Source organism: Mytilus galloprovincialis, chromosome 5 (genome assembly GCF_965363235.1).
Source record: "Mytilus galloprovincialis chromosome 5, xbMytGall1.hap1.1, whole genome shotgun sequence".
Lineage (NCBI taxonomy): Eukaryota > Metazoa > Mollusca > Bivalvia > Mytilida > Mytilidae > Mytilus > Mytilus galloprovincialis.
Genome location: NC_134842.1, coordinates 79,584,533 through 79,606,930, shown reverse-complemented (window position 1 = coordinate 79,606,930; position 22,398 = coordinate 79,584,533). Strand labels below are relative to the sequence as shown.

Below are 22,398 nucleotides of genomic sequence, written 5' to 3'. Positions count from 1 at the left end.
TAATGTAGGGAGAAATTCCCGCACCCGGAGGCGTCCTTCAGCTGGCCCCTAAACAAATATATACTAGTTTAGTGATAATGAACGCCATACTAATTTCCAAATTGTACACAAGAAACTAAAATTAAAATAATACAAGACCAACAAAGGCCAGAGGCTCCTGACTTGGGACAGGCACAAAAAATGCTGCGGGGTTAAACATGTTTGTGAGATCTCAACCCTCCCCCTATACCTCTAACCAATGTAGAAAAGTAAACGCATAACAATACGCACATTAAAATTTAGTTCAAGAGAAGTCCGAGTCTGATGTCAGAAGATGTAACCAAAGAAAATAAACAAAATGACAATAATACATAAATAACAACAGACTACTAGCAGTTAACTGACATGCCAGCTCCAGACTTCAATTATACTGACTGAAAGATTATGATTTCATCATATGAACATCAGGCACAATCCTTCCCGTTAGGGGTTTAGTATCATACCATCATAACATATATGAGAAGAACATTACCCGTGTCATGCCAACATGATTTCCCTCATAACAATACTAGAAAAAAGTATGTAAAAATCAAAAGCTTACCATAAGTAAGGGTATACTCGGTTGTCATTTAGATTGGAGTGTTTTAAAGAAAATCGTAAAATTGCGTTCTTTTTCTGTGAATTGAATGTTTATAAAATGTTGAATCATTCCAATCACTTTGGTTTTTTTTTACCCCGGGGTAAAGATTCAATTTGCCTTAGCCATGTTAGCCGAATTACAGGTATAAAAGTCATAAGCTATTATTCACTCTCAAGAAACTTAAAGTAAGCTCAAACTTCTCAGAAATCACACCGATCCACACTTATATTCGAAAAGACTCTCAGTCAATATCTACCAATTAGTTTTGACACAATGTATATGAAACACATAGGTATCTGTTTTTGAGGCTATAGTTGCTCACTCTAGTTTTTCCATGTATGGTATTTTGTACAAGTTTTAAGTTAGATTTAAATAATTTTCATGGTGTCTTGCAAAACGATTTGAATTTCAGAAACTGTCATCATATTATTTTGTCATAATTTATATACCTTGTTTATCATTTAAATGTGAAATAACTGTAATATTGTCACGTATCGATTCTAATTCAGTTGTTCTTATGTAAACTATATTACTTATTTCTTTATTCTTTAAAGTTATGGTTAACATGTTTGCTTCAAATAATGGTTCTCTGCTTCCTATCCTATTTTTTAAATGGCAGCTGATAGTATCCATATGCGAAACTACGGCTCGGCTGAATGACAGCTGACTCTGATGGACATTCCTGGTTATTGATGTTTGGTGGTAGTTAACGGGAACATTTACTTTGATGTTTTGTATAAATATATCCGTTTGGTTACTAGAATTGCTTTCTTTTACAATCTCGTCGTTAATATACCATAAGATATACATCAGTGGTGGTTCCGTAATATATGTGACTGCCAGTGTTACATTTGATGAGTCGGCTATTACATCTTGTTTGATTACTACTGGTGATCCTGCAAATAAAGAACCCAATCAAACAACATGAACTGCATAAACTATAGATTGTAGTTTTTCGAAGTAACTTTTATCTCTATTTAAAAGGAGCCCCTGCGACCCTCCTCAGTCTTAAGTTATTAGTGTTGTGTTTTGCCTTCCGGAGCCTCTGAGACCACCCCTCAGACAATCTTTACCTGTCAGTGGTGTGTTGTCTTTTTGTCATTTTTTTAACCATGCCGGGAACATACTGTTTTTTTACCTAAAGTATTATTTTGAATATTCTTTGTTCTTCAGCCTCTCTTATACCTTTTTTCTCCGACTTGTGATGTTTAAATATTCGACATATTACCTGATAAAACAGGATTCGTCCTGGAAACTACAATTATATATGGGTGTATGTCAACTATAAATCATAACGTAAGATGACTTTAATTATTCAACAGTGGCCTTCCAGCCGACTCCTTTAAGACAACATTTGACGAGTACCTGCAAAGGGAATATTCTTGTCTCGGTTGTACGTAAGATGATAGTGTATCGTATCTTACCTTGAACTATTACGTAAGCGGTTGACGTCATGTTTCTTCCGTTGCATGCTACCGTGCAAGAGTAATTGCCAAGATCTTGATAACTGCAGTACGCTATAGAAAGAACCGAAACATAGTAATGATCTTCTCCATGCAGTCTACGAATGTGCACACCATCTAAGTATTGATTCCAAATGAATTTTGGCAAAGGGTCTTCGACATTTTTAACTTTACATCTTAATTTGACCGTCTGTGTGGTTGTACATACAATACTTTTTGGTTGTACATCAACCATGTTTTCTGAAATATATATAAAATGAACATCCATATATCAATACTACTAAAGGAAGCAGCATTTCCTTTGTAAACATGTATAGTTGAAATCTTTGTGATATGACGTATGAATGTAGTGTTTTTAACTTTCTCAATTTGTCCTTCATACAATCATTTTTCCTCAGGAAACGCCCCTTTTTTATAGAAAATATTCAAATTCGAGACTCTTATCGATCTTAGTCTTATACGCCTTCGAGCATGCTCAATTGACGTACTGCCTGCGAAATTAACAATCTCTTAGTTTCAACACTTGCACAATTGTACTGCGATCTCGCGGTCTAATTCTAGTATATATGATTCGAGGGTTGGTTTTTTCGTTTTAACTAGTTTTTACTTGCCATAAGTTCCTTTTCCTGTCCAAATACGAGAATAAGGAGATGTGGAGGGAATCCCAATGAGACAACTATCTAACAGAGACTAAAATATAAGGATGTTTTTTTTATATATAAAAATAAGGAAATGAGACAACTATCTAAAATGTAAAATTATGTTTTCTTTTTAAAACATTACTATCTACTACCTTCAACAAATCTAATGCATATGTCTATACTGCCTTCTGAATTTCTGATAACAGCTCGATATAAGCCAAAATGATCAAGTGCTGTTAATAACACAGAGGATTTTAGACGATGGATTGATGTATCGTTTGACCAGGTTGACACTTTCCAGTTCCCAAGTGTTCCACCGTTTCCGGTTCCCCATGATACCGTTGGTGCGGGATAGCTGTTCACATCTAGCGAAATATTTGTTACATTTCCAACAACTGAGATTAGTGTAATATTTCTGTCATTTTTATAAGATATTGGCTTAACTGAAATGAAAACCACTTAAATTTAAGGTTAAAGTTTACACACGTATACATGTTAACCCGCCGCATGTTTGCGCCTGTCCCAAGCCAGGAGCCTCTGTCCTTTGTTAGTCTTGTGTGATTTTTAATTTTAGTCTCTTATGTATAATTCAGAGTTTAGTATAAATCGATTATCACTGAACTAGTATAGATGTTAATTTTGTTTAGGGACCAGTAGAAGGACGCCTCTGGGTGCGGTAGTTTCTCGCTGCATTGAAGACCTATTGGTGACCTTCTGTTGTTATCTGTTGTATGGTCTGGCTGTTGTCTCTTTGACACATTCCCCATTTCCATTTTCAAATATATGTAAAGTTGGTGATCCCAATTATGAATTGACTTCTCTTCATGAATTATTTAAAATAAGTTTCGTGGAAAAAAAGTTTTTTCTCTTTCAAATATAGTTAAAGAAGATGTTGGTGTGATTGACAATTCTCCGCAAGAGACCAAAATGACACAGAAATTAACAGCTATCGGTCACCGTACAGCCTTCCTCAACGAACAAAGCCCATAACGCATAGGCAGCATAAAGTATGCCATCAAAATTGTTTATATTATGTCAAATTTCTGTTCATTCATGATTTTCAAGAAAAAATGTTGCTTAAACATTTTGATATAGTATAATTTAACTGTCACAGAAGTGGTTGATATGTTTGTCATGTATATGTTACAGTAAATAGGTGAAATTAGGAATTACACGTAATAACTAAACATTTCAGTAAATACCGGTAATCACTAGTCAATTTAGTAATTACATGTATTTACTAGTTGTTTCAGTGATTACAGGTATTTACTGATTTTTTTGGTCATTTTTACAGCTATTTACTGACTTGATATTTTTGTTTAAAAATTAAAGACATAATTCAAGATATCAAATAAGAAAGTAAGGGGTAGGGATTTTTAGGGCTTACTTAAGTATCAAGGAGTATAAGGCACATTAAAAGTGCATACTCTTCAGTGTTTGTGAATTGAAACTGGAAAATGGTTGTTTTATATGTTTTATATGTCTTGCATGCCCTAAAAATCATTTAGAGCATGCAAAGACAATGATATAAATCCAATATTGAGAAAAACATTTCTGAGAAATTTATAGGCAACTTAGCCAGCTATTTTTTAAGATAGACATTATATTATGGCAAACTCGGTTAAATGATCTTGATAATTCTTAAAATCTCATAATTTTGTTATATTAAAATCTCCATCAGGCATACTCTGCATATCAACTTGGCCAATAACATGAGTTAAATTCCTTTTACAAAATAGGTTTAACTACGACTTCTTTTGTCAGACATTTGCGATGAAGCTGACATTCTTCACAAACAAATTTATACAAATTGATGGCGTTAAGAGTCACATTTTCATATTTCCGTGTTTTTATGAGTTCTTCAAGACCTCCAAACTTAAACTTATATACCTCCAACAAAATTTTATCATCGTTTCTACCTGTATAAAATCATCTTTTTGTGGATTGAAAAAGTCAACTAAATGGTCCATCCCTTTTGTTTTACTTTCAATGTTGACATTCTTTTCCTTTTCGTCGAGCCTGGGTTTTTTGTCGCAAAAACGAGACATAGCGAACCAACCTTATAATTCCGTCACCAGCGGCGTCCACAAATATTCGTTCTGTGGTTATATTTTTTGAATTTTGATAAGTTTCTCAAATTATCCTGGATTTCTACCAAACTTGAACAGAAGCTTCAGTTGTTTATGATCAAAAGATAAATTTCAAGAAGTAAATTTTGTAAAAATAAAATCAAGTTTTTCCGTATTTTACTTATAAAGGTACTTAGTTTTTATGCCAGTTATTATTACATTCACACTGTGGGTAAATTTTTTTAAATTTTAATAACTTTCTCAAAATATCCTGGATTTCTACCAAAATTGGACAGAAGCTTGTTTATGATCATAAGATAATATCTAGAAATAAAGTTTGTAAAAATAACTATGCTTTTTCGTATATTACTTATTTAAACGGACTATTTTTTTCCAGTTAACATAACATACACTCTGCAGTTAAAGTTTAGATTTCATAAACCATCCTGAATTTTTAACAAATTTTGATAGACAGAAATAGTCAAAAGATAGTATCTAGAGGAAAATTATAAATATTTTTTTTCCTATTTTTGTTGGGCCTGCGACTCACAGCAAAAGTAGGCGAGACACTGGGTTCTGCAAAACCCTTAAAATTTGGATAGCTGAATACTCACTGATTTTCTTACTAGTATTGCCATAACTTTTGATCAGTTGACCATATTACAACATTGTTTTAACAGTTAGTAAATAGGTGTAAAAATTCATTTTAAAATCAGTAATTACTGGTAATTACTGGGCAGTTCTAGGAATTACTTGTATTTACTAAGTGCATCAGGAATTACATGTAATTCCTAAATTTTAGTAATTACATGTAATTCCTAATTTCACCTATTTACTGTAACATATATAAAAAAAACAAATCGGGCAACCAATGGAAACATTAACAGAAAGCCTTTCGTGTAAACTTTTTCTTCCATCAAGTATTTTTAACTGCAGTCTTATTCGATTTGCAAGTACCTAAGCTCATCACTTCAATCGGAACAATAATGCAGTGTTAATATTGCATTTTCAGTTGATAACTTTGGTAAATTTAATAACATTATTAAACGGTACCAATTTTCCTGCAGTTGCGCATTTCGACAATACATGTCTCTTCAATGATACTCGTGGCCAAAATATTTGAAATCCAAAGCTTATATAAAAGATAGAGATCTATAATCTAAAAGGTCCAAAAAGTATAGCCAAATCCGTGAAAGAAATCAGAGCTTTGCGTGAGGGAGATACATTCCTTAATTTATAATAGTTTCTATCATTTTGTAACAGCAAATTTTAATAACACAAAAAAATCCGTATTTTCGGCTACTGGGCTGGTGATACCCTCGGGGACTAATATTCCACCAGCAGAGGCATCCACCCAGTGGTAGTAATAAAATTAACGGATATTAAAAACAGATATAGAAGTATTTAAAATTACTCACATTTTAATCTAATGTTAAAGTCGTACCAAACTGGAATGCCCTTAACGTTAGTAGAGCATCGATAAGTTCGCACATCATCTTTTCCAAAGTTTTTTATTAAGAAATTTCTATCTTTATCTAGATACATTTTCTGCGAAATATTCAGTTCCTGATTGATGTCATCGTTTAATGTATAAATTTTGTCAGCTTGCGCATCCGACCAAGTATACACTGGTTTAGTTGGACACTTTAGGACTGCCGTAGAACCTTCCGTAACGTTTAGGTAGATACATGTATTTACCATACCCTCAATTTTACATACTGAAACAAAATATATGGTTTGTTTTTTTACATATATTTCATCAAAATTACATTCAACAGTTTTAAATTAAAGTGCAATGTATCGAATATCTTGAATTTGAATTGGTTTTATGGTTCAGCAGTGAATAGGGAAGGCACAGAACCAATCAGAGCAGGAACTGAATACATAGAGGGAACATCTCACTCTTTAGATTTTTGGTTGGTTTCGTGCTTTTAAACTATATCTATCTATCTGTGTTGTGTTTTGTTATTGTTGTCTGTTCGAACGTTTTGTCTTTTTTCCTTTGTATTTGTTTTTCTTCTACATATGCATTTTTTTTTTTATTTCGCCATTGGTTTCAAACCACCCCCACCCCTAAATACCCCTTATAAATAAAAATTAGAAAACAGACATCCATTTACACGCGTACATAAGGAGGTACACAAACCAACATAATCATTTTTCTGATTTATTCACATTATAGTTAATTGTATATCATGTTTAAATTAATTTAAATTGCCTATTCATATCTTCTAATTTGAGCCCGAAGGTTAAAAGTATGCATACAAATCTATAACATATTGTTTCCTAAATAACTTTGAATACGTTACCTATCACCAATAAAACAATAACTTGACTAGTTGAAGTCTTCATTTCCGCTTCCGTCTAACTTTGATTTCCTGAATAATTGAAACTAGTTGATATTTTTATAAACATGAAGAATGCGTACTAGGTTTAATTTGTTCGCTAAGCTTGTTAATTTTTCAAACACCATTGTATCCTCATGTATATGCATCTGATTAATTTATTGAATCAAAATGTTTGTTATTAGATTTTTGTAAAACAACTAAGTTTCGCGAGCGATTTACTTTCGTTCAGTTAAGTATGGCGTCCATTTTCAATGAACTAGTACTTGATTTTATCTAAGGACCAGCTGAGGCCCATCTCCGCTGGAAATTGATTTTTTGCACATCAATATGGATACTTCTAATTGTTTGGTTGTACTGAATATGCATGTAATATTTCCCACTGGAAGAAACGCAAACAGCAACACAATATATGTATTTGGGTAATGCATAAGTCTATATGAAATAAGAAGATACGATAAGAGTGCCAATGAGACAACTCTCTACCAGAGACCAATTGACATAGAACGTAATAAAATGCAATATTTCCCATCTCCATGACCAACAGCATGTAAAACCCATTCGCTCGTTTATCCTAGGCCTTTCCAAAAAATATAACAAATCGTTATGTGCTATTAAATTGCTGAGGATACCCTTTTGAAAATCCAATTGAAAATTTAGTGCATATACATATGCTTGAAAGCCATCAAATTATTCTTAACCATAACCCACGATAATAACATTACTCATTAGCATGACAAAATGAGCTAAAATCTTTGTGAGAAAACCAATAATTCCTGATACTTTAAAGAAATGCTACAAATGTTAAGCACCTTACGATCTTTCTTAGAAATAAGGGAGAAAAAACCAAAATCATTCTTACCGTTTTAAAATAAAAAGTTTTAAGCATCAATTATTAAAAGCTAAATGGAATAAATGAACTCTGTAGTTTATATATTATTACTTCCTTATACTTTCATGGGTATTAGTTGATAATTATTAACACTTAGAATATGATTGGTTTGTTCCAGAACCACTTAGAGGTTTAAATTGAAAACTTTTAGAACTGCACAAAGTCTATTTCCCCTCTCTTAATAGGTGTTAGTGATAGTAAAATGGCACAATTAGTTTAACGTAGTGTGCATATTTACAACAAATCTAACTAAATCAGTAAATAGTGGCCGAGTTCACTTGAAACTCTCGAATAAACTTCACCTACTCTGGTTTCAACAATACGATTTTACTTTAACCACTCGAGTTAACCCCTCGTACTCTGGTTCCAACCCTCACGGAGGCAGGGTTAAACTCGAGAAACTCTTGAATGACGTCAAACCATGAGAATATTTTATTTTTTTATGCTTGGTCAGGACCTTACCATAGAGTTGCTTAGAGTTGTTCCGAATATCAATTCTAGTGCGTTCATGTGATAATCTATTAACTCTGAAGTCGATTGAAGAGTTTCAAGTGAACTCGGCCAGTATAAGATAAGATAAGATATATTTTATTTCCAATAGTGGACCCATTACGGGCATAATAAGTACATTGATTTTTTTATCACACAATTCAATAGACAATAAACAAAAATAAAAATAGAAATACGTTTGACAAAAAACATGAAATATAGATTGAGTTGATAGTACATGTAGTCACATGTATACCAAAACCTGTATGTTTAATGACTATTGACCATGCACCAGAAGCAGCATCACATCCATTATAGAAAAACTTTGAGTTAAGTCCTTCCTCGTGGCTGATGCATATGAGCAAATAGTATTGTTGTTCATATGCAGGAGTCACCAAGGGCAGGTGCTTAAAGGACACTCAAGCCTCTTCACAGAAATCTGAAAGATTTAAACATTTTACAACAAAAGCATTAACGTAAAAAAGAATTCCTATTTTATAGTCCTCCTTGCGGCTGAAGCATATAAATCAGATTAATATGTAGTTATCCAAATGCAGGAGCAACAAAGGGCAGGTGCTTTAAAAATGACATAGTAAAATATTTTGTAAAATTTCTGTGTAAAAATATTTGGATTTGGATGCAGCCTCTAGTACAACCTGTCCCAATGCTCTAAGAGAAAAAAGAGAATACACAAAATATACAAACAATGGTATGAATCATGAGTATTTTTCAGAAAGTGTAACTCACCTTCATCTTCAGAACTTGAGCATCTGGCACAAGTTCTATCGTGTCGAGGAATTTAGATATCTAACCTGTTTGTAAATATGTAAATGTGTTAATTTTTGTTTTGTTTTTTTCACAAAATTATTTTTAAATTATTGCGCTCATTAGTTATTATATTTTATTAAGTGTCTGTTTGCGACACGCCGACGTATAGTCATCAATGTACCGATGGATCGTCGTACGTACGATGTATATGAAGATTTAGAGGAATATCCTGATACCTTCCCTTTTCAATATATATATATATATATATATATATATATATATATATATATATATATATATATATATATATATATATATATATATATATATATAATATATATATATATATATATATATATATAAAGAACTCGTCTAAACATCAACCCAACAATGTTAAATCTGTAAATTTGCTTTCGCAATTGCTTTGGCAAATTTTTAGTTCTTTCCTCGCCGGGATTTGAACCCATGCTACTGAGATATCGTGACACCAAATCTCTGCACTGTAACCGATATATGGTCTTTATTCATTTAGTTTACCGACATACGTACAATAAATAAATGAGCACGTTCTGCTCTTCTTCGTATTGCGGTTCAAGATTGTGTAAATGTTCGTAATGTTCGCCAACACCGCCAACATTTACGAAATCATTTCTGTTCCCCATGCATGCCAACGACGTCAACGTCACCAACTTTTACGAACTCTGTTCTGTTCTGTTCTGGTATATACCTCCGTTTTATCATAGCACTCCACTTGTCGATTGAGTATTAAAATTTTAAATACTTAACCGAAAAAGCGGATATTTTTATATTAAAGATATGAAAAAAAAATACATATAATTCAAAAATAAAATTAGTTAGTTAAAGTGAATTAAATGAGGGTTTAGAATGTCTTTGATAATATATTAAAGATATTAATAAAAATATTATGCACACATCATAAATTGCGGCACCTTGATTTACCGATGTGAATAAATAAAATTTTACAACCTAGTAATTTCTAGTCAATAGATGCCCAGCCAAGGCATATCGTCGTGTCATATGTTTTCGTATGACATATGTTTTCGTATCAACCACATTTCGTCGGTTTCGACTGCATACGCGTACATTGTGGGATGTTTTTTTCTGTTTCTTTATTTTTATTTAATGTCAAAAATATGCATCACTAGAATAGTTGTGGAAAAAATTCTGAATGGTTAAAATAAAGTCCAGATATTATTTTTGCAAGTCAGACATCGGATCTTCGAGACATATGACTGTCATGTGTTTTTTGGCCGTTTTAATTACAAACCATCGAGTTAAAATTAGCAGGGTTCTTATATAAAATGGTTGTTCAAAATATAATTATTCAATATTTCATTGACAATTTTTTTTATACATCCTTGATACATGAAGATGAAAACAGTCTTAACTTTTTTATATTTAATCCTAAATTTTGAAAACTGCATTTTATTTTAGAAAAAATAATGAATTTTGTACAAACAAGGTGCCAATCTGAAAATAATGAAAATCTAAAAATTTCAGCACACGAAACACCAACCTTACACTATTTACTAGTAATTTTTAGTACTGAAAAGTATTTAATGACTTTTTTTTATGATTAAAGCAATCACCAGAACCACGACTTTAGAAAATATTAATTTCCGGATTTTGTAGTCATTTCCTGTCCGTGTACTGATCCAATTTTTATTTCATACGAAAACATATGACGCCGTTTTTTTGACATACAAAAATCGCAAAGTAATCGGAAACAGTAAAAAATCGTAGTAAGCATTGACAAAAAAAAATTAGATACCTAAAATCAATCTACAGGACATGCTTTTTAAATTTGAGTAAACACCTGAATAAAAACTCAACTTACAGTGACAACCGTAAGCAATGAAAATTGTTATTAGACTAAGTACGAAAACACATTACACGATGATATGTTAAATTATATAGCATCATTTTGTATGTTATTGTTCGCTAACGTCGCCAACATTTTTGAAATCATAGCTGTTCGCCAACGTCGCCAACGTCGCCAACATTTACGAAATTATTACTTCGTGCTTTTCGAAAATTAGGGATTAAAAATGCAGAAAGTTTCCGTATTTCAAATGATGATTAATATTGCATATAATATTACAATCCATTATTATAAAAGTTTTTTTGTGTACTCTACACATATTTCAGTTTTATGTGCAGGGTTTAAAAATACCATTGAAAGTAATGATATACATGTATGAAATTAATGGTATTTTAAAACCCTGTATTATGTATATAATACTGTAATATGTGCGACATATTCAATTATCTTTCGCACAATATCAACAAATGCTTTAGACATATGTCATTGAGTACATGTATATCACAATAATCTTATCAACCAATGACAATGTGACAAATCCAATTACAATGTGCACAATATGTCAATCATTGATGACAGTTGTAGCACATAAAAATAATTACAAACGAAATAACTGTCCGTATATTCTTAATTTCACACAAGTATGCTGCATTCTCTGATTAAATACTCATAGTCTAGTGCAATAAGAATAGATGATAATTACAAGAGAAAAGACAGAAGGCGAAATGGTTTGGAAAATTGTGCCAAAGAATATGCATAATGAGTAATCAGTACGTTCTAGATAAAGTTACATTGTAGATTTACAAATACACGGCGTTATCAGAATCTACAAACAACTCAATATTCGACAAAATATCGGTGAATGCCCTTCATCTTTACATGATAAGAAATTGTTTCAAGACGCAGTAAAAATACTAATTAAATTGAAAGTGTTTACATTATTGAGAAGTGGAGGATATATATATCGCACAGAAAAAGATTTGAAGCAAAATTGTTTAAAAATGTTTTCAGAAAAAGACTGATTCACTGATAGACATCGTAGGACTTTTATAAATTATGACTTGGATGGAGAGTTGTCTCATTGGCACTCATACCACATCTTCTTATACATGTTATATCTATTGTATGATTCAGTGAAATACTCTGTATGATTTAGTGATGTACATTGTAAAGTATGTCAAAATGTAAGGAACAGCAGTGAGAGACATTTCATAGCATGTAAAATAAATACGGGACAGTGCACTTATCTTACCGAACTAACACACGAAGGATCAGAGGCAATGTTTTAGAAATATAGAGTGATTCAGTGACATGTACATTGTATATACATGGTATATGAGTCAGGGATTTATATTGTATGATTCAGTGACAGACAATTTTGTATGAATAAGTGTTAGTGATAGACATTGTATAGCATGTAAATAAAGCATGGGACAGTGCGCCAATCTTTCCGAACTAACACACGAAGGATCAGAAGACATGTGATATATATAGAGTGATTCACGGATACACATTTAGCGATAGACAATATTGTATGAATAAGTTTTTATAGTGATACACATTGTATAGCATATCAAAAAAGTATGGGACAGTGCACCAATCTTACCGAACTTACACACGAAGGATCGGAGGAAATGTATTTCTTGCTGGAGGGGGAACCATTCGACAAATTTTTACTCTCTAAAATACTACAAATTCTGCTGTACAGTTTAGAGATATATTTCCGACTGGTTTTGGATTTCCGAATATTTCGTGAAATTATTTCGAAAGACCAGTTACAGACTCCAGCTAATGCGGCAATTTTTGTGTTTTTAGCGAGTGACTTGGTTCTTATTTCTCACCATGCTATATTTGCTTTTGTTGTACTAATAAAGGAAAGAATATGGATTCACAAATATGTTGGAGAGATTGATGCATTTCTAAACGCATTTTTTGGAATATTTAATTTTCTATGTTTAACAATTATGACGCTTGAGAAAGTTATGTATACAAAATTCCCGTTTAAACATTTGCGATTTTTCAGTGTTAAGAAAACAATTCTGTATATGTTGTTATGTGGTGTTCCGACATTTCTCTATTGTTTGGGGATCCACATAGAATTTCATGTACACTATATTTCTAACACTCTTTCTATGTTTTACTGTTTCCACGAAGGAAATATTGCAGTAAGACATATCTTCTGGGTTATTCCAGTGCTTTTTATCATTATAATCGTATGCTGTCATGCAAGCATCTTAGTGAATTTATGTTACAATCGGTGTCATATTCCACAACAGCCAGGCTTTACTATGGATCGAATGGATGGCGATTTTGTTGGTAGGTTTATCCGGGCAACTATAAGTAATGTTATATTGACCACTAGTGTCTTTATTGACTTGATGTTACGAGTTTTGTTTCAATATATTAATACACCGGTTCACATCAACCGTGCATTGTGGGTGCTTTCCGTTTTGCTACGCATGCTCAATCCACTGATTATTTTAGGAGGAAATGGACCTTTAAGGAATTATGTTTACAATACAGGATTTCAGCGTTCGCCATCTTGGTTACCTAGTAAGATGCAATTTTACATAGAAAGAACTGATAAAGATAGGCAATTCATTGCTCGAATTAAAGGCCAACACAAGGTTTCGGACATTTCAATAAACGTTAATAAACCAGTCAGCAATAATAAATCTTATTTTTATAACATGTTTAATAAGAATATCAAATGCACATCAAAAGAAACCAGTGTATGATAATAAATCTGTGTTATATTTTTCTCTTCTCTTCTTAATCAATATGAACAGTAAACGTTGGACGAGTGCCTTATTATCTTCGACGATATCGAATTATGTAATCTAAACAACATGAACAATATCGAGACATGTGCATGATGTGCATATTTGTTTTTTCGTTCATTTTTTGTATTTTAAGGATGTATTCTTCTGACTTTTCAGTCTCGTTCAGTCTCGTTGAAATCTCGTTCTTGAATTATTTCCAAAACATGTGATAGAAGTGGAAAATATCAATGAATTTTAAAAATATTATAAGCAAACATAAATCTGTGAAAAAAATGTGTATTTACAGTGAATGGTTTTTGCGTAATCCAGTTTTCAAATTTTACGACCAATCAAGTCAGTATTTTTAGCCAAAATTTTGAGAAAATGGGTGAGGGATACAAAATATGATTTTACAAGAATCATGTACATCCCATATCATTTTGGTCTTTTCAAATTTCTTAGATATGTCTTTTTTTCATTCATTGATAACAAAAAGGTTGAAATAATATGCATTTTGTTCTTAAAACTGAGAAAAATCACAAAAATACAAAATTGACAGCTTGGTAAATTTTACACAAAAAAGCGTCAAAATATGATAAAACTTTTTTATATTAACACCTACCTATAGTTTTTGTATGTTAAATTTATTCAAATTGGTCCACTTCATCTTTATAGAAAGTATGAGAAAAAGTTTAATTATGAAACTGTAATTTTTTTCATGATAATAGCCCAAAAATAGGTAAAAATCGATGAAAAATGGGGAAATCATCAAAATTGGGCATTTTCAAAGGGCCGTAGCAAAAAAAGAAGTGCACCACCATATGATTTTTTCTTCACCAATTATTTTGTTACAGTCTTATAAACCTAAAAATCAGGTTAAGAAAAAAAGTTTAATTCTAGAAATTTTTGGCTCCTCAGAGGTGTACATCCTTAATTAGACCGTTAGTGTTCTCGTTTGAGTTGTGTTATATTTGTGATTTCGGGATCTTTTATAGCTGACTATATAACTTATGAGGTATGATCATTGATCATTGTTGAAGGCCGTACGGTGAACTACAGTATCTGTTATGTCTGTGTCATTTGGTCTTTTGTTGAGAGTTGTCTTTTGGCAACCATACCATATCTTATTTCACATCAAACAACAAAAAACAGAAAACTAGTCCAAATGTAAATTTACATTAAAAGAATTAGAAACAGTGAGATTTGATGCCAGGTTTTTATTGTTAAAGGATCCTTCTGGTTTTATCAGTACAACATTCTGTTTTGAATATCATTTAATAAATGATTATCAGTCCAATGCATGTCTAAAGTGACATTTTAGTTTTTAAAACAAATCATAAATTATTCTCTCCTTTTCCAGGAAATATTGACGGTTATATGTCTGTCAATTTGTGTCGTTTGGTTGCTGCCATTCTTTCGTTAAGCCCACATATTGTGGTATTAATGTCAATGTTTTAGCCTATAAGAAATAAGAAATATAATCACTTTTCTAATATTTTCCAACTACCTTTGTCATTTGTATTTTACTTGTTATTCATGAGGTTTTCTAAATCCGAGCCCTGCAAATGTTTAGCCCAACATGAACAAGAAAGTGTACCGAATGTGTGCATAAAAAAATAGTATTCCTGCGTACGATTGTTTGATAATTGCTTGCTGAATTTCCAGTGACAATTATTTCATACATAATCATGACGAGAACAAATTAAAGGTTAACACAATAAACCTTTAGATTCAGCTAGTAAAGTCGACCTTCATTATTGGCGAGAATTAACAGTACTTCTAAAAAATGAGCTTAAGCATTCATCTTCTTCGTAATTCTTTGTTGGGAAGCAACATTTTTCTCAGACAGTCAAAGGTGTATTTAATGAAGCTTCATATTATTTGAGAAAAATAAAAAAAGTAAGATTATAGGAAATAAACAAAAAAGCAAAAATAATTTAAAAACAAGAACTTAAAAGAAAATTGAACAGAAACAAATAAAAAAGTGGACCACTGACACGAGATATGAAATATCGGAGATTATCACTATTTTGTAAATTTTTCCTTTGATCTTATTTTGTGATTATTTTTCATATTATGCTTGAAGCTTTAGATGGAAAATTATCGCCAGAAACTAAGGAGGCATCTGGCGTTGCTAATGAAATTGACATGAAATTGACAACGTCGTCCCAGGTAAAATAGCGATAAACAGATTATCATTGGTTATCTCAACTCGATTGCTTTTCTCACTTTCGCCGTCCCGGCTTAAGCGAGAAATTGAAATACCCTTTCTAAAACTATATCTAAGAGTGTTCTGTATGTTTTTAGTCAAGACGTATACACAGGTATAATATCACCTTGTTACGAACTGTTTCGCGCAGATGATATTCACTTGAACAAACAGTTGAGCAGCACTAGTGATAGTAAAGAAAGTCACTAATACTAAACTTTTAGCTCTATTACAGCTTTCAATATTTGATCTCCATTAGGGTATACGTGTAGCTAATTCATCTAGTTATGTTTACCCTGCTTACCCTGCTTACCAGAACACATGAGATCACCTCAGTTTTCGATGGCATTTGTAGTACTAGTATCCACGGTGTTTAGATATAGGAAGATGTGGTATGAGTGCCATCCAAATAATGATTTTTAAAAGTAAACCAATATAGGTTAAAGTATGGCCTTCAACACGGAGCTGACTGTTGTCTGTTTACGGCGCCGTATCGTCGTTTTATGATTTCTCCCTCACCTTACCACGCCTTCTCTTAAGTTACAATAGTTACCACGTTACAAAGTTATTGTGATTTATATAAAATGGAGAAATATATGTAGCTCCAACATGTTGATATCTATATGAACTTTTGATATTTCATTTCTATGTTAAAAAAATACATTATGCCCTAAGTACCTATATTAAATAGTATATCGGCATTAAGACTAATTTTATTCCGTGAAATTATCTGTAACCTTCCAGTTAAATGTGTTTTCATTTATCGTAAGCTATTCTGAAGGATATGTTTGGATTTTCAAAAAGGCCCCATTGAAAAATGATGTTATTCTTGCAGCAATGTTTGTTAAACAAACTGAATAGCTTTCTTTTGGAATAGTATGTAAGTAAAACGTTCTGTCTTATTTGAATATCAGCTACAGAGCATATTGTCGTACGAAGAATAAGATAACGAGAGACACTATTTATATATTCTTTCACACTTTTTAAAGTTGTCGTAGATGAATAAATGCTATAACGAATTTAATACTATAATGAAATAAGTATATGAAAGTTTCATGAGAGCGTCAAATAAGGTAACAAAGAAACTGTTCAAATATAAATAAAACAAAAACAAAAAGAAACATAAATGACATTATACATTAAGATAACATTTTATGCCAATAATCCATAAGTTCAAATTCAACAAAGTTCCTAAAGCCAGCCTTCGTCATTGTTATCTCGCCAGAAATGAAATCTGAAAAGAACCAAAATGACAATTATCTAAAGAACATAGCAGAGCTTATTTTTCTTTATGTAACATGAGAAAAAACGAGGATCTGAGGCGACTTTGCAAACCGTTGCTGTACATCTAATGTTATGCTATTTATTACTAATATCATGCTACCAAAAAAACACAACCGACATGAATAATGTGAAACAATTGAAAGGAAAATATCAAAGCCCTAACACATAACAAAACAATTTACGAAAAGCAAATATGGAACATTAAACGTGACTTTAGACAAGTTCACATGTACCTATCTTCTCTCAGAAATATATTTTGTCCGATTAATTTCTTCAGAATTCTTCTGACTCGAGGCATTTTCATTTTGAAATATTTTATTTTCACCTAAAAACGACATTGATTGGGATGCTTGTCTTATCGATCTATACTTTACATCTCTTTCAAACTTCTGACAGAAAACAAAATGTAGATAAATGAATACAAAGTTGGATAACGGACGATTGCATCTGTAGTGAGTGACGAGATAAAATGTTTGACTTTAGATTGCCAATTCTTTCTATCACAAGAAAAAGAGAAAAAAAATAGTTTCGTAATGCTGAACATGTCGTTTGTTCTCATTAATGTAAGTAAGGAAACAAATAAATAGACATACAAAATTCCATCTCCTGTATTAGATCTGTGTGTTATGTTCCTGGACAAATTTGTACTCTCGGTGCTCATTGTTAAATTGTCAGATATATCTGGAGAGTCTCCGGATGATATGGACCAGCCATCAGTTGACCAAAAATTCCATAGATCACTGGGCTTACGATAAGGTATAGCTGAAGCTGCAGTCGTGCTCACCTCTGAAAGATAAAACATTCCATAGATCACTGGGCTTACGATAAGGCATAGCCGAGGCTGCAGTCGTGCTCACCTCTGAAAGATAAAACATTCCATAAATCACCTTGTTTACGGTAAGACATAGCTGAGGCTGCAGTCGTGCTCACCCCTGAAAGATAAACAATTCCATAAATCACGGGGCTTACGATAACGCATAGTCGAGGTTGCAGTCGTGCTCACCCCTGAAAGATAAACAATTCCATAAATCACTGGGCTAACGATAAGGAATAACAGAGGCTGCAGTCGTGCTCACCTCTGAAAGATAATAAAAATCCATAAATCACTGGGCTAGCGATAAGGCATAGCTGAGGCTGCAGTTGTGCTCACCTCTGAAAATTAAAAAAAAAAATCCATAAATCACTGGGCTTACGATAAGTCATAGCTGAGGCTGCAGTCGGGCTCACCCCTGAAAGAAAAAAAAATTCAATAAATCACTGGGCTTACAGTAAGGCATAGCCGAAGTTGCAGTTGTGTTCACTTCAAAAAGAAAAATGTGTCCAATATAAACATCTGTACCTGCTAAAACGACATTTGTTTAAAGTCCAAGTCGATGTTTTCAATGATAAGAATATCCTGTGTTATAAGTACTGTAGTCTATTAATTGAAAAGGGATTTTCACGACAGATTTTTAATATAGAATTCTAAAAAAGAAAAATACACGTATTTTGGCATTACTTATATTAGAAATAAGTCGGCTTTTGCGCAAAACGCCAATAAGTAGCTGATTTTTTTTTTGCAAATGGAAAAAACAAAACAAGAAAAAACAAATACTTCAGTGAAAAGAGGAAACACTTCCAAAATAATGCAAAGCATTAGTTTAGTTTAAACATTTTATTTGCTAGATTAAAGCAAAATGAATCAGACACAAGTAAATCATACTTATGAAGTCTTCTCCATAATACAATACAAAGATACAATAATAGTATAATATCATGGACATGCATATAAAGCAAACAATAGAATATAATACTAGCTTTCATAGGTAAAAAAAGAGGAGAGAAGGTAAAAGAGAAAAAGAAAGTTTGAAAAGTCGTATAATTCTGTGACGATGATTTGTGTACTGATGATCGTCGTTACGTGCTCTATCAAGGCCTAATCAATCTGTTTGACCTTTTTATGAAATTTTGGACATGTTTGAAAATTTGAATATTATGTTCGTTCGAAACTTCCAAGTGTCCGCACATTAATAGTGTTGTATCTAGAACAAAGCATTGTCTATTCAACGGAAGTTATTTAAAAATTGTACGACTTGAATATATTCTAAAATTGTTACTTCAAAATAAATGGCTTTATACCTATTTCGGCTTTTCTTTTTGGTGCTTCTTTTGCAGCAATTGGACTAAACAGTTTTACTGTCTTTGGACGTTTCGCTGGACGTCGTCTTATTCTACAAAAAATTGTTCAGCAACATCAAGTCGTTAGTAAACACGTGGGTTCTGTAAAAACTACTATATATTAGGTGCTTAACTTAACTCTAATAAGATTTACATGACAAATCTTCAATTAAAAAATAAATGAAATTCACTTTAAGAAATAAGCGTACATTTAAGTTGAACAACTGTCCAAGGTGTTCATATGTGCATTTTTGTTAGTCATTATATCTGCCTCTTTCAACAATCCTTTGATGTCTAGTGGCAATCCAAATTACCCAACTTTTACCCTAGCCAACCTTTGAATGTGCATGAATTTGTTGCAATTGTCGTTACTAAAGCAAAAATTAATCAACAAATGATTGTATTTAAACGTGTGAAATATGTAAAATGACTTTGCATGCGCATGTCCCAAGTCAGGAGCCTGTAATTCAGTGGTTGTCTTTTATTTGTGTGTTATATATTGGTTTTTCATTCATTTTTTTTAAATAAGGCCGTTAGTTTTCTCGTTTGAATTGTTTAAGTTGTCTTTTCGCGGCCTTTTATAGCTGACTATGCGGTATGGGCTTTGCTCATTGTTGAAGGTCATACGATGACCTATACACGTAGTTGTTAATTTCTGTGTCATTTTGGTCTCTTGTGGACAGTTGTGTCTCATTGGCAATCATAACACATATTCTTTTTTATATTTGGGTTATCAATAAATATGTTAAGAACTCAATACCTTTTCGTCTTACAGAAATCTGTACAGAAGATACACACACCAAGTGTAAAGGCGAGTATAAGTATGGCTAATGCTGTCAACCAAAGTATATTTCTAGGATCGTCTAGAAATGCCATCGGTACTGTCGCGATCGGTAAATCAGTGTTTATCTGTACAAAATAAAACACACACAAACACACAATTAGATAGACATATCTCTATAATTTGAAAAACAAGTGTTATGCAACATTATAAAATCAATTGTATCTTTATAAAATTATTGGATCGAAGACCATTTTCAATATATTCGTTTTGAAAAAGATCAACTTTAGTCTGAAATATGGGAAATAGAAAAAGAATGAGAAAATTCTCGCCGATCTTTCTACAATGTTTCAAAAATTTGTTTTATATATCTTATTTAAGTTTAATTAAGAGTGGAAAAAAAACCTTTGTCATTTTGGAATCTTTATAGCTTACTTTGTGGAATTAGTGTTACTTTTTACTTTAAAATAATTTGGTCTCTGATGGAGGGTTGTCTCATTGGCAATCATACAAATTTTTTCTTATTACCGTATACGGTGCAGGAAATGCTTACCCTTCCGATGCACCTGATTTCACTCCCGGTTTTTAGTGGAGTTCGTGTTGTTTCTTAATTATTATTTGTAACTGTTGATGTAAATGTCTTTTGGTTTTTTGAGTCTTAAGATAACGTTATTTTAATAAAACGTTAAGTAAAAAAGTACATTATCATCCGCAATTAAAGTAAGATACCATACATTAAGTTGTTTGTTTTTAATAGCGTAGAAAGTGATTTACCTCTGCAAAAACAATCCACACCGTTACCGTTGTCTGTAACCCGCCATTATCCTCTGCCGTTACCGTAAATGTCATAACATCTCCATAATTAAAGTCATTACTCAAAATTTCATTGATATAAAGAGTTCCCTCATTTGTTATTTGTATGAATAAGTTTGAGTACATTGTCACATTTAAACTATATGTTATAGTTCCAAATTCAATATCAATGTCGTAAGCGGCCACTCCACCTATATTCGTCCCAACTACCCCATACGGCGTTATGTAAAACGTATACTGCGTTTGATTGAAGTATGGTATGTTGTCGTTAATGTCGTTAATATTTATAGTAAGATTTGTTGTACCGATATTAGATCCATTGTCAATTACTTTCACTGTACAGATGTATTGTGAAATACGTATAGTGTCAAGATCATAATCGTATGCATACATTATCTCCCCTGTGTTGTTTGACATAGAAAACCTCCAGGTGTCGTTACCACAATCTGGTGAATATGTAAATGAGTCCGATACGTCAGGATCATCAATGATAAAACCAACCAATGGAAACGCAGTACTTCTCTGTAAATCATAAATAAATGAATGTATGAAATCATAAATAAATGAATGTATAAAAGACAACTAATGTTATAATTACAATTTTCATATACAGGTCTTGAATAAAATCTTGTGGGTTAATGCATTTATTAGACGATGCCCTTAATAAACCCCAGGAACGCTCGAATATGACATGAAAAAGAAAGGTATGCCATCAATCATGTCAGTATCAAAACACTGACTACTGGGGTAACGAAACACCGAATGATCAGACTAATTATTTACTAGCAGCTTTTAAATGAAAACCTAAGTTGTTTACACAAATGAATAGCTATTCAAAAAGTGTATTTGTTCAGATTACGCAATGGATTTTGATTTGGAAACTTTTTTTAATAGCATTGAATCAATTATGCTAGTTCATTAAAAAAAGAACATACTTATATAAAGATTGCACAATTACACTATCGAATTTATTTGCTTATGTACGTCTGTCTTGTCATTCAATTTCAAAAGTATTCTTACAGCAGATTCATTAACTTCAACGGAATACTGTGTCTGTTGGAACACTGGAGCCTCATTTTGGTCTGTTACTATCAGAGATATTGTAGCTGTCGCTGTATTCTTTCCGTCTGTAGCGGTAATGTTCAATATGTAAGATGTATTGGTTAAAGATTCGTAATCCAACGTAGACGATACCGTTAGATAACCATCTAAAGTAACACACAAAACAATGTTTCAGATTACTACTAATAAAAGAACACAAAC

The 22,398-nt window shown here is 32.2% G+C and overlaps 2 long non-coding RNA genes across 2 annotated transcripts; both read right to left on the bottom strand.

Moving 5' to 3' along the window:
• Positions 1-1,111: 1,111 nt before the first annotated feature.
• Positions 1,112-7,171, bottom strand: LOC143074746 (uncharacterized). The gene is made up of 5 exons (XR_012978053.1): positions 7,102-7,171; positions 6,211-6,510; positions 2,876-3,166; positions 2,044-2,322; positions 1,112-1,515 (listed from the first exon to the last, which is right to left on the bottom strand). It is a non-coding gene; the product is annotated as an uncharacterized LOC143074746 (long non-coding RNA).
• Positions 7,172-17,097: 9,926 nt separating this feature from the next.
• On the bottom strand, positions 17,098-21,654 carry LOC143074745 (uncharacterized). Its single transcript, XR_012978051.1, has 5 exons — positions 21,097-21,654; positions 20,302-20,450; positions 19,503-19,594; positions 17,978-18,170; positions 17,098-17,334 (listed from the first exon to the last, which is right to left on the bottom strand). It is a non-coding gene; the product is annotated as an uncharacterized LOC143074745 (long non-coding RNA).
• Between the last annotated feature and the right edge of the window lie 744 nt (positions 21,655-22,398).